This window comes from Eptatretus burgeri, chromosome 14 (assembly GCF_056783735.1).
Source record: "Eptatretus burgeri isolate ZD-2024b chromosome 14, Ebu_testis_v1, whole genome shotgun sequence".
Taxonomy (NCBI): Eukaryota; Metazoa; Chordata; class Myxini; order Myxiniformes; family Myxinidae; genus Eptatretus; species Eptatretus burgeri.
In genome coordinates, this window is record NC_140974.1 from 13,209,064 (window position 1) to 13,221,563 (window position 12,500).

General features: G+C 47.8%; 2 protein-coding genes across 2 annotated transcripts in view; both read right to left on the reverse strand.

Annotated features, from left to right (window-relative positions):
- LOC147012676 (RNA-binding protein 24-like) overlaps window positions 1–3,046 on the reverse strand; it is a 71,370-nt gene extending 68,324 nt beyond the window's left edge. The window contains exon 1 of the mRNA XM_085853753.1: window positions 2,445–3,046. The gene's annotated coding sequence lies outside the window, so the exon portion shown is untranslated. The remainder of the gene's footprint in view (window positions 1–2,444) is intronic.
- A 1,684-nt stretch (window positions 3,047–4,730) lies between these two features.
- Window positions 4,731–12,500, reverse strand: part of RAE1 (ribonucleic acid export 1) — a 74,312-nt gene continuing 66,542 nt past the window's right edge. Inside the window, exon 15 of the mRNA XM_085853747.1 lies at window positions 4,731–4,835. The gene's annotated coding sequence lies outside the window, so the exon portion shown is untranslated. The remainder of the gene's footprint in view (window positions 4,836–12,500) is intronic.

Below are 12,500 nucleotides of genomic sequence, written 5' to 3' on the forward strand. Positions count from 1 at the left end.
CTTCCCAGTCAAAAGTTTTCTTTGAACCGATTGCAGCCAACTGTCAAACACAGTGGTTTTTTTAGTGATGGTGTGAGGAGCAATATGGAGTGCTGGTCGGTCAGAGCTTGTGGAGTGTGTTGGCAACATCAACACTACGATACACATTTCTATCCTTGAGGATGGACGTCTTCCTGTTTTCCCCACTGGTCAGATGGTCAAAAACAACACTCTGTTCATGGAAGATGGAGGTTCATGAAGATGGAGGAAAAAGTTCAGGAAACCAACATCATGGGCAGAATTGCTAAACCTTTTGCATGAAGCCTGGGCAGAAATCCCACAAGAGAAAATTTCGTTTCTCTAACTAACTCATTAGTAACTCATTAGTTCTGTGAACTAACTCATTAGTTCTGTGGCTGAAAGAGTAAAAGTGTTGAAATCTGCAAATAGCAAGTCTACCAAATACTAGTGTATGTATTAAAACGGATCAAATGTACTTCAAATGTTAAATAAATAAGTTCTTAAAAAATCATGGTGTCTATTTACTTCTGTCGTGTGTGTGTGTGTGTGTGTGCGTGTGTGTGCGTGTGTGTGCGTGTGTGTGCGTGTGTGTGCGTGTGTGTGCGTGTGTGTGCGTGTGTGTGCGTGTGTGTGCGTGTGTGTGCGTGTGTGTGCGTGTGTGTGCGTGTGTGTGCGTGTGTGTGCGTGTGTGTGCGTGTGTGTGCGTGTGTGTGCGTGTGTGTGCGTGTGAGTGCGTGTGAGTGCGTGTGAGTGCGTGTGAGTGCGTGTGAGTGCGTGTGAGTGCGTGTGAGTGCGTGTGAGTGCGTGTGAGTGCGTGTGAGTGCGTGTGAGTGCACATATATATATATATATATATATATATATATATATATATATATATATATATATATATATATATCCTGTCAAACTTTTATTTAAGGGGTAATAAGTTCTCAATCTGTACATGCACAGCTTAAATCGTTCCAAGAGTATTTTTAATTGGTTCACGGGTGCCAGCAGTGACCACTATTTTCGGTGTGTGTGTGTGTGTGTGTGTGTGTGTGTGTGTGTGTGTGTGTGTGTGTGTGTGTGTGTGTGTGTGTGTGACCCTCTCCAGAGCATAGCTCCGTGACGTTTGATGCGATCTTGATGAAACTTGGACACAAGCTAGATATCATGGTCGAGTTGCGTCTTTTTGTATGAGGGGCGTCCCACGCCCACTTGAACTTTTTATTTATTTTTCTTTTTTTCTCGATTTTTTTCTCGCAATTTCATTTCCTAGAAGCTGTGCGTAATGTCCATAAGTACAACATATAAAAAATCCGATTTGATTTGGTCAATTTTGACGGAAGAGATAGGTTTTTACGGTAGGGCTTCCTCAAAAGATTCCACTAACTCAACTGTACCTATCGTTGCATTGTTCAATAATGTCCGTGAACCATCGTCGCCTCCCGGCTTGTTACTTCTTTTATTCAGTGTGAGAAATGTATTGGCAATATTTTGTTGCAGTTCTTAGAACCACATGCATCCAACAGATAGTGGTCCCAAGACAGTTATTCCATGATTATACGTGTAGATGGTCCCTTCCCTTTAGTCTCGTGGGACAACAGGGCCGTGTGTTGCGATGATCTCATTGCGAGGTTTGCTTACATCATTTATTCTTCATTTCATTTCTAACTTCATTCCTACTCTTGTTTTCTGATTATTCCTGAGGTAAATCTGAGCCACGTGCGCCCTTCGCTGTGAGACGGGACCTCGCTGAGGCCAGCGCGTGCGGCGCCGGTGCGAGGAAACGATGACGTGCAAGCATTAACAGCGCAGAGCCCCCCTTCCCAAACGAGCCCTCAACCCAACGGGTGCGGCGAGTCATACAGTGCACTTGGCAGTTCGGGATTATCGACTCGAGTTTCCGATGATCTGGGGAAGACTGCCGGTTGCATTAAAAAGGCATGCGAATGAATACCTCTTAAGAGGCTGCACGAATGGTGTTTTTTCACAGCACAGAAAACACAGCCAGCACAACGCTCACGCTGCACGAAACACGTACGGAGGCTGATAAAGGCGACTCCACGCCACGTTCGGCAGGATGCGAGTGTGCGAAGTAAAAGCGGCGTGTTCCTTTTCAACCAAATTTCTGATACATATTGGTGTTCGCCCCGCGCACACGCTAGCAGAATCGTGCGGACGTGAGCGCTGGCCACGTGCGTAATGGCCGAACCACACGCACTGTATTGAATGTGCTCGAAGGCAGACACGTACACCGCTCGCGACTTTGTCGTACAAAGCGGGGCACGAATGCACCGCTCGCAACTTTGTATCGTATTTCCTCAATATCTGACACATATCGTTGTTCGTCCCATGCACACGCTAGCATAATCAGGCGAACGCGAGCACTCACCACGTGGGTCATGGCGGATCCACGCGTACTGAACGAAACATGCATTGATTTATCCATAACAATGTACCTTCGGCCCTCACTGGCAGCAGCGGATTCCCCACGGATGGTGAACGTCTTGTCGTCTCTATGGCCAGCAAAGCTGCGACCGAGCAGGGGAATGTTGTGCAGTGCTGGCCACTTGGTGCATGCGGAGTGAGCGCATTGATCAGCACTGGTCAGATGCCCGAGCGGGCATGCGGGACCCTCGGCCAGTCGCCAGGGCACGGCCCGGGGGTTTTTGTGGGAGGATTCGCGCGCCAAGTTCGGTGTGGACGATTTGTGTTATGTCGTGGGATCAGAGCGGAATATTTTCGCTGTCCGAGTTGGCCTTGCCGGAAACGGAGTGTTGCGGTTTCCGGCCAAAGTTAGCGGGCTGCGTGAGGGGTCGGGGCCAATTGGAGCACCCGATTCAGGTGATGACGCTTCACTTCGGGGTGGCCCCCAGCCCCGCGCTGCGAGTCCTATAAAGGTCGGAGCGGTCCCTCCGCCTTTCTCTCGCTCACCCTCGTCTCTCAGCCCGATATCACCACGACCCGCCTCTTGCTGCCTGGACTCTGCCTCTTTGTCTCCACCCACATGACGTTGACCCCACCCGCCGACCTGGTCCCACCTACCACTCCATCTATGCACTGTGGACTCCGCCCCTTCTCCACTCAGGCCCCTCCTTCACGCCCACGGTCTCCACGTGCTGCTGAAGCCAGAGACGACGTGCCAGCTGTCCCCCCAGAGACAACGACAGAGCATCCCCCCCCCCCCCGAAATGTATTGGTGGCGCGTTCGTGCAATCAAGTACAAAGGAACCGAGATGGTGGCCTCAACTCCTCTCCCTTCTTGTTTCAATACTTTCGCTTCATCAGGTTGTGTGTGTGTGTGTGTGTGTGTGTGTGTGTGTGTGTGTGTGTGTGTGTGTGTGTGTGTGTGTGTGTGTGTGTGTGTGTGTGTGTGTCCTGGCGCCTGTCTGCTTAACCCTCTCGAGCCCACAAAATGTTCTGGGTGAACAAAAAAACAACCCCTGGGGCTCTAGAGGGTTAAGTAAGACTGCAGAAGATTGTTATTGTTATTATTTTCGCGTTAAGTCTGCTCTGTGTCCGCTTTAATAAGTTGCTTATTATTTGCTGCTCCACACCTCTCTCCCCATATCTCTGCACAACACACCCCAAAAAATCTTGATCGTGCCACATACCTTTCCTCGCTCATTGTTAATAAATAATTATTATTAGGAATGTTCCCAGCTCGTTTTTGTCTTTTCTTCCATTGATCCAGCATGGTCCGAATCCGAGCTTCGCCGGGATTTATTCCCAACAACCCGTTCCTTTTAGAAGGTACGTCCTTGGCAGTGTCGCTCAGCTGCATCCGATCCGGTAAAGTGATCCGGTCCGGAAGAGTGATCCGGTTCGGATAAGGCGTACCGAGGGCGTTCCCCGGTAATTAAACCACGTGGTTATTTTTAGGTAACCGGATTAACAAGACGGAGGACCCCAAGTCACGTAGTTGAGTTATTGGCGTCCACGGTCGGTTAAGCGACCCTCCGCGTCATGGAATTATCCGTGTGCGACGGCCTCCAATTCCGGGGAGCCTGGTGGGAGCCGAGATAGCTCCCCCCCCCCCCCCCGCAGTGGTCTTCTCACCCGACCCCCGGCCTGCAACAATATTGTAATTGTAATGTGACTTACTTTTCAGCTTTATGTCACTATTTTTATGTATAACTTGCAAATTGTAAAACTCATAAACAACAACAAAAAAAACCCACAATGTCTCGTAGATTTTATACCCCCCCCCCTACTGCAAATCTTACAAATCACACCTTGTAAGTCTCGTTTGACAATTTTGGTTCACCTGTGGCTTTACCTCCAGACAACACCGACTGGCAGGTTCCCCTCCAATAGGCAACGCTACGGTTTGGAATCACTCCAGCTGAGCTTGAGCAACAGCTCACCGTTGCTACATAATGTCAAGAGCTCACTCTCACCTTGATTCAACACTTGAGTTAAACATCGTACTTTCACAAAACAATGGAAAAAAACACCAATGCAATATAGGATCTCAGCGCAAGGTAGTTTTGGACGAACGCAGTATACATATATTTAAATTGGACAGTTTTTAACATGACTCCGATTGAAAAATGATAAGCAATTCAACACTCAAATGTGGCCCATCTCATGACATTCATGTGTAATAGGTAGTTGGATTGTGTTTACTTCCCAAAGAAAGGTACCATGTCAGATATGTTTTGCAAAAAACATTCTACATGAAGAAGAAGAAAAAGAAGACTAAGAAAAGCCACAATCACCTTTCGGCGTTCTTCTGCCGCCTGAAGCTTTTGCTGCAAGTGTTCATGTGTGAGCTGGCCCCGTTCGTGTTGCAGAGCCTCCAGCTTGGCAAGGCGAGCAGGAACTCTTGGGTGCACAGCTTCAGCCATCTGGTGAACAGACGAGGGCATGTTGTTGTGCTTGTGGTAAATTGCTGGCTTTGGTTGTTCAAGTCTACTTTCATTAGTATTTTGAAAATACATCTTCGATTGCTTCTCAGAGAATAATCACAGGAACATGAGGAGTCACACCACACCGACTTTCCAATGCTTTCTTTATTATAAACGAGAAATATTTGAAAAATTCTATGATTATACTGGTGTATTTATGAAATAAATTTGAAAAAGGTACTTTCACCATTGTTTGGTGTTCCGGACTAACAGGATAACTGAAGGATACACACACTCTCTGAGATGTGTCGCCTGGGTTCGATTCCCGACCCAGCTCTACATTGTCATCCCGGTGTTTCACATGCAGGGTGATTCTAAGTGTGTTGAAAAGGAGGGACTATGTGGAAAAATGATGCTTAATTGTAGTTATATTATTCAAATAAAAAAATATATTGCGGATACTTTTTGACTCACCCTCGTACTTCCCATTTTACATTATGTGTATATATTGTTGCGGATCCGGGGTGGCAGGATTCTCATCCAAGTCTTGGCGCCACCCTCACCACCGCCGTCTCCAGGGTTTATAACGCCGGCCGGCTCAGCACAGGCCTCGGGTCACGCGTCTTCAATCGCGATACCAACGTAATCCTGGACATTACCAGTTGGGGAAATAGAACCCCGGTTACAGACTGGTTTTGTCAGATGCAGAGTGTTTTCTGCCAGTCTGAAACCATTTTGGTTTTATATGCCAATCAAACGGATCGTTCCTCGACGCAACACAAATTAATCCATAGCGGCAACTTCATACGAACCAACCAGATTTATTGGGGAACATCGGGGATCACAACACAAGCAAAACATTCACGACAATGTTTTTATTAACAATCTTTAACCCGTTCTTAACTAGGGAACTACGGATTACAGGTTTCGAGGGGGTCGCAACCGAGATATGCCTAATACAACGTGCAGACAAGACAGACAGACAGCATGCATGCAGACAAGACAGAGTACTTGGTGAGGTTGCATGGACGAGAGGAAAGTGTCAAAAGCACGAATGTTGATCGTAACAAGCGGATGTCCACGGATTCGAGCCCCCAGCTTGAACTCGAACACGCCGCGTGGCGAGACAGCGCTCGCCTTTCTTTTCCGCACCGCACGCGGTCTCCGAGCGCTCTGACTCCGCGTAAGGTCGACGGCACAAGACCGTCAGATCAACGATGGGCCTCAGCTGATTTCTCTCAAGATAGAGCATACAAATCCAGGCCTGGCCTGGATTTATATGCTGGAGGCCCAAATCTGGATTTGTATGCTGGAGGCCCACCAGACAAGGCCCAAATCGAGGTGCCGGGCTCCGGAAAGCGGATCGGTAAACGTGTCGAGCCGTGACGTGGGGTAAGGACCGTCAGAGGCTCCGTCGTTTCTTCTCTTGCCTTCCCGCCTCGAAGCCCGACTTCTCAACTCCGTCCTCTCAGTTTCTTTCTCTGCAGAATCACCTTTTCTATGCTCGCCTCTCAAAGCCAACTGCAGTTTCTCTCACGGCACAATCACCACCTCATAAGAGTCTATCGCCGACTCGACGTGCAGGCCGCCTCTTGTTGTTTCTCCTGCCTCCTTCACGAAGCAGATCGCAGACAGACACTCCTTTCCTTTCCTTCTCGCCTCGAAACCTGAACACGCCTCGAGAACCGACTGTTCGCCCAAACTGAACCCTTTTTTATGAGGTCTTCGTTCGCTCGCTGCGAGCCACTCTCTCCTCCCCCTTTACAAAGCCGACAAACTCCTCTCCTCAGCTCCACCTCCCTCTCCAGGCCACTCCCCCTCAGCCGACTGGGCGGGGCCTATCGTCCGGAGAGGTGAAGGAAGAAGAGGGAGCTCTCGATCCACCACCACCGCACAAACAATAAACAGCCTCTTACAACTCCCAACATATATATATATATATATATACATATATATATATATATATATATATATATATACATATACATATACATATATATATATATATATATATATATACATATATATACATACATATATATATATATATATATATATATATATATATATATATATATATATATATATATACATATATATATATATATATATATATATATATATATATATATATATATATATATATATATATACATATACATATATATATATATATATACATATATATACATACATATATACATATATATATATACGTTTCGGATCTGGAAGCCATATGCATTCAAACATACAGATGTCCCAAGAGTCAGTTATTCCGTAAGTACATGTGAGACAGGTCCCTTCCTTTTGTCTCGTGGGAGAATCGAAGGCGTGTGTTGCGATGTCCTTTTAGGTAAGATATTAAATCTTTACATCCAACAACCATCCCATCCCCCATCATGATCCACTGTCCACCTGCGTCTCTGGAGCCTCGTGTTTCGAGGCAAAATCTTTGTGAAGTACCTTTTTGGGCGAGTCCGCACGTGTGGAGTGTGCGGACTTCCCGGTATGGCCGAACCCCGCCCAAAAAGGGCGGACCCATGGAAGCCCCGTCCAATCGGGGCGAACAGTGACGTCAGTTTCACCAAGGCCTCTCCCCGCTGAGGGAGGTCCATAAAATTACCGACGCCATCCTCAGCGGAGAGTTCGGTGGAGAGGAGTTCTGTGGACGAGAGTTCTTGGGGGGTCGTTCGTCGTGGTTGTTGGTTGCGCTGGAGTTCGGAGGGTTGCGAGGAGTGCTGGTTGCGAGGAGCGTTGCCGTGAGAGTCGTGGAGTTCGTACAGTGCTTGCAGTGAAAGGCTTGGAGTTCGTGAAGAATCCCTGAGAGCGGAGCGCGTTGGGCCCTGATCCCCGCCTCGGACTCCGCTCTACTCGACCCGGGCTCCTTCGCAGACACGGTCTCCACGCGTGCGGCCGTGGACCGAGCCGCACGACCATTAACAGGTGACGCACCACAGAGCACTCTTTTCCACAAACACTCTCAGGTACCGAGAACTGCGACCCCCAGCTTGTCTCTCCCTCTCTGGCTGCGGGGGTCTTTTAATAAATCGTCTGGGTGTGCGTTTGAGTGTGTGGGTCAGGTCAGGTCAGGTATGGGAGCATGTGCCAGAACAGCGCGTCGCTGCGTCCACTTTCCGCCGGTACTCCAGGGGCCTCCGTCTGGCCATCCCCCAGGCAGATGCCAGGCCCATCCCCATCTCCTTGAGATGATGGTCAACCTGCTGTAACCATGAGGCACGTGGTCGGCCCACTGGCCTCCTCCACTCATGAGACTCCCTCGCTGATAGAATCTGGTGAGCAGGATCAGCGTCAGGAAAACGAGCCACATGTCCATACAGCCGCAGCTGACGCTCACGGACTATGCAGGTAACAAATCTCATCCGAGTCTCTCTCAGCAACCGCTCGTTGGACACAAAATCCGACCAGCGATAGCCAAGGATTCTCCGAAGAGACCTGGTACCAAAGGAATTAAGTCTCCGTCTCAGATCCTTGGTCAAAGTCCAAGTCTCGCACCCATAGAGCAAGACTGGAAGTACCAAGGACCTGAAGACTCGGACTTTCGTCCTCCCGCACAGGTACCGGCAGCGCCACACCCCATGATCCAGTGAATCCATGACTCCCCAGGCCCGACCCAGACGTCTATTGACCTCCGGCTCACAACCTGCGGAGACATGAATATCACTGCCAAGGTAAGTGAATCTATCCACGACCTCAACATCCTCACCACAAACAGACACAGACAGGACAGCAGCATCCAAGATGTCACCGAAAGCCTGGATCTTTGTTTTGACCCAAGAAATCCGTAATCCCAACGGCTCCGACTCCTCATTCAGCACCTCGAGGGCCCCCAAGAGGATGTCTAAAGTCTCCGCAAAGATGACTGCATCATCTGCAAAATCAAGGTCCGAGATCTTGACATTGCCAAACGATGCACCGCAACTTGATCTCTCCGACATCCTCCCAAAAATCCAGTCCATACAAGTGCTGAAAAGTGTGGGGGCAAGTACACATCCCTGACGAACTCCAGTAACAACTGGAAATAAGTCAGAGGCGGTACCACCACACTTCACAGCACTCTCAGTACCAGAGTAGAGTTCAGACATCAGATCGATCAGTTTCGGTGGCACCCCACGAAGACCAAGAATCCTCCAGAGGACATCCCGATTCACTGAATCGAACGCTTTACAGAGATCAACATAGGCTGTGGGCCCATCTTGTAAGTAGAAACTGTTTCAGTGTTTTTTTCCATCATTGTAAATTCTTGCTTGTATTTTCCACGATAAGTCTTGCTCTGTCTTCTTTATTGGAAATAAATTATTGGAGAATTGTTCCCAGTTCGTTTTCGTCTTTTCCTTCATTGGTCCAGCATGTTTCGGATCTGAGTTTAGCCGGGTTTTTATACCTGATAATCGGTTCATCCAAGCCGGCACGGCCTTGGCAGTTCCGCTTGACTGCACCCGAACCAGAGTTGGTAGTCGGTAGTTGGAACTCTACCACAGTCGGTAGTGTGAATCGGTTCGAGCAAGATGTGCCGAGGGCGTGGTTCCCCGGTAGTCGAAATCGTGTAGTTAATCAGGTAAATTGGTTCGAGACAAAAAGACCCTACGCTACGCGGTTGAGATATTGGCGTCCACGGTTGGTGAAGCGACCCGCCGCCTCACGGAATCATCCGAGAGCGACGGCCTAAAATTACGGGTTGTCTGGTGGGGACGACGTAACCTCCCCCACCTAGTGTTCGTTCTCGCCACCGACCACCGGCCTGCAACAATATATGTATGTATATATATATATATATATATATATATATATATATATATATATATATATATATATATATATATATATATATATATATATATATATATATATATATCGAGCACTCCGCTGATCACCATTGGACAACAGTTGCATCATGGACAACAGTCCACAATTTTCCTTCTGGTCACATCACGTGCCTTCTGATTGAATGGTTTGCATTTGCAGGAACAATTGTCTGGGCGGCAGACGGATGGTTGTTCTGTGTGGATAATGCGGTTTTACCATGTGAGACATAATCCGCGGCGATGCTCACTATAACAGTCAGGAGGTGCGTGTGATGTGATTATATATATATATATATATATATATATATATATATATATATATATATATATATATATACATATATACATATATACATATATATATACATATATATATACATATATATATACATATATACATATATACATATATACATATATACATATATACATATATACATATATATATATATTCATATATTCCGGATATAGTGTTACGGTGCCGGTGGTCGGCCGCGAACCGACCACTCTGACGGAGCCGCAAGTCGAGTCGGCCCGACCGATCGCCCGGAATATAGATCGCCGTCCGGATAAGTCCGAGCCGATGGGTCCTTGCACAAGAACCGAAATACGCCAATGGGCAGACCACGTGGGGTAGGGTCGATTGCCAATCTTCAATTTACCTAAATACCCACGTGATCCAACTACCGGGTATTCCACCCTTGACGGAACTCGTAAGGAACAAGCCGCTTAAGCGAGCCTGTCCCGAGCGCGATTCCGAGCGGCTTAAATCGCCGAGAACAGTCTGTCCAAATGTCCCCATTTTACAGCAAACCAACGGCTTTCTAACTACCAACACACGAAATGCTCAGTCAATGAAAGAATCGACGTGACGAGCTGAAAACATTTAACAATTAGGGTATTTATTAATAATAATGGGGAACTAGTGAAGCACGTAAGAGCAGAACTATACCGACTACATGAAATGCAATGCAATCATTTACAGCACACAAAGCACTTAACAAATTTCCTACTTTTTAGACGGGCCCATGGACACATGTACACACACACACACACACACACACACGAAATGGTGGCTGAGGCCTTTAATAAAGGGCTGCAGCTCGAAGGACAGGTGAGCTGAAACCCAGAACCTATCTCGAACCTCTCCACCTCGTGTGGTCTTCAAGTTGTTCGGACTCGGGCTCCAGCGAGAGCGAGCTGGATCCAATCGCCATGAGCCGCGATCCTTCCCGAGCTTCTGAACACGTGCTGGTGAGACGAGGCGCCGATCCCTCACGTCGATGCGCCGCTTCCCCAAGGAACCACCTCCAAGATGAGGCCGATGAGTCGCACCAAGCCAGGAATCAAGCGGAGAACAAAGAGCTCCACGAACCAAGAAGAGCCAGCAGAGCAACCAGCTCAACTCTTCCGATGAACAAAGCCTCTCTCTTCGACGAACCAAGCCAGAGCCCAAAGGCCTGCTAAAAGCCAAGCCGAAGCAAAAAGCTTACTAAAAGCCAAGCCAAAGCAGAAAGCCTTCAAAAAGCCTCCTCCCTAATCCAAGCCAAGCCAAAGCAGAAGCCGAAGCTCTACTGAAAAGCCAGCCCGAACAAAGCAGAGTATCCTTTTTTATTCCTATCCGCCCCCTCCCTTGCTCCCGGCGTGACTCATGCCCTCGTGATCCATCCCCCCGTTCAATCACGGGTGGGAGGGAGTTGTTGACGTCATGAATCATGGGACGGGAGGGCTCTTCTTCCTCTTCGCAAATGAGGGGGAGGGGCGTCTCCATTGTGTTATGATCGCTCCCTAACTATTAAATTGAATCGCGCAGCGCACTTAATCGATTTCTGCCCATTAAACAATGGAAGGTGAACTATCTAGGGAAGAAGAACTTATCGACATAACTGACTAAAGGAACCTGTATGTTGAGTGCGATCGAATTACTAAATTCGTGACAATATATATATATATATATATATATATATATATATATATATATATATATATATATATATATATATATACATATACATATATATATATATATATATATATATATATATATATATATATATATATATATATATATATATATATTGTTACGGTTGCGGAAATTCGCATTACACCAGAAAGGGTCCTGAGGTGAGACATATCGGTAAGTTCATGTGTAGTTTAGCCCAAACCTGTTGTATAGAGGGATTATGTGTGATTCATCCGGGCTGCGACGCTTTGAGTTTGCCATTTTTCTTCCTCTATTGTTAATTTGGTGCAACAACAACAACGAACATAGCCACAACCAACATCTCAACGATCACGCCATTCACTACACGACGCCACCTTCCACAACTACGCTACCACATCTTCGCCACTCGCCATTCAACGAGCACCGTGCGGTCACGATCCCCGCGGGATAGATGGGAGGAGCGGAGTGGCAGCGGCGGCCGGGGTGCGAAGGGGCATCTCCCGCCCGAGTCCTTCTTCCCTTGTCGTACGGCGCGTGCAAGACCAAAAACCAACAACGCCTGTGGGATTTTCCCTCCTGCTTTTCCCGCGTTTTGGCATGGGGAAGGGGCGATTTGAGCCGGAGGACAAAGGTGAAAAAAGGTGGGGGCCTGATTTTGGGAGAATAATTCCCTGACCACGAGCCAAGACTGACTTTCCTCGCCCCCCGCACGGCGCGGGGAGGGGGGAACAAGAGGGCACGCCCCTTTTTGGGAAGCTTCCAGAAGGGAGGTGGAGCCATAAACGGGGCGGGGCAAAGCGTGGAGCCCCGCGCTACAAAAGGGGTGGACGAGAAGGGTTCGGTTGTTCTTCGTGTGGATCTTCATGTTGGTCTTCATGTTGGTCTTCTGGTTCGGGT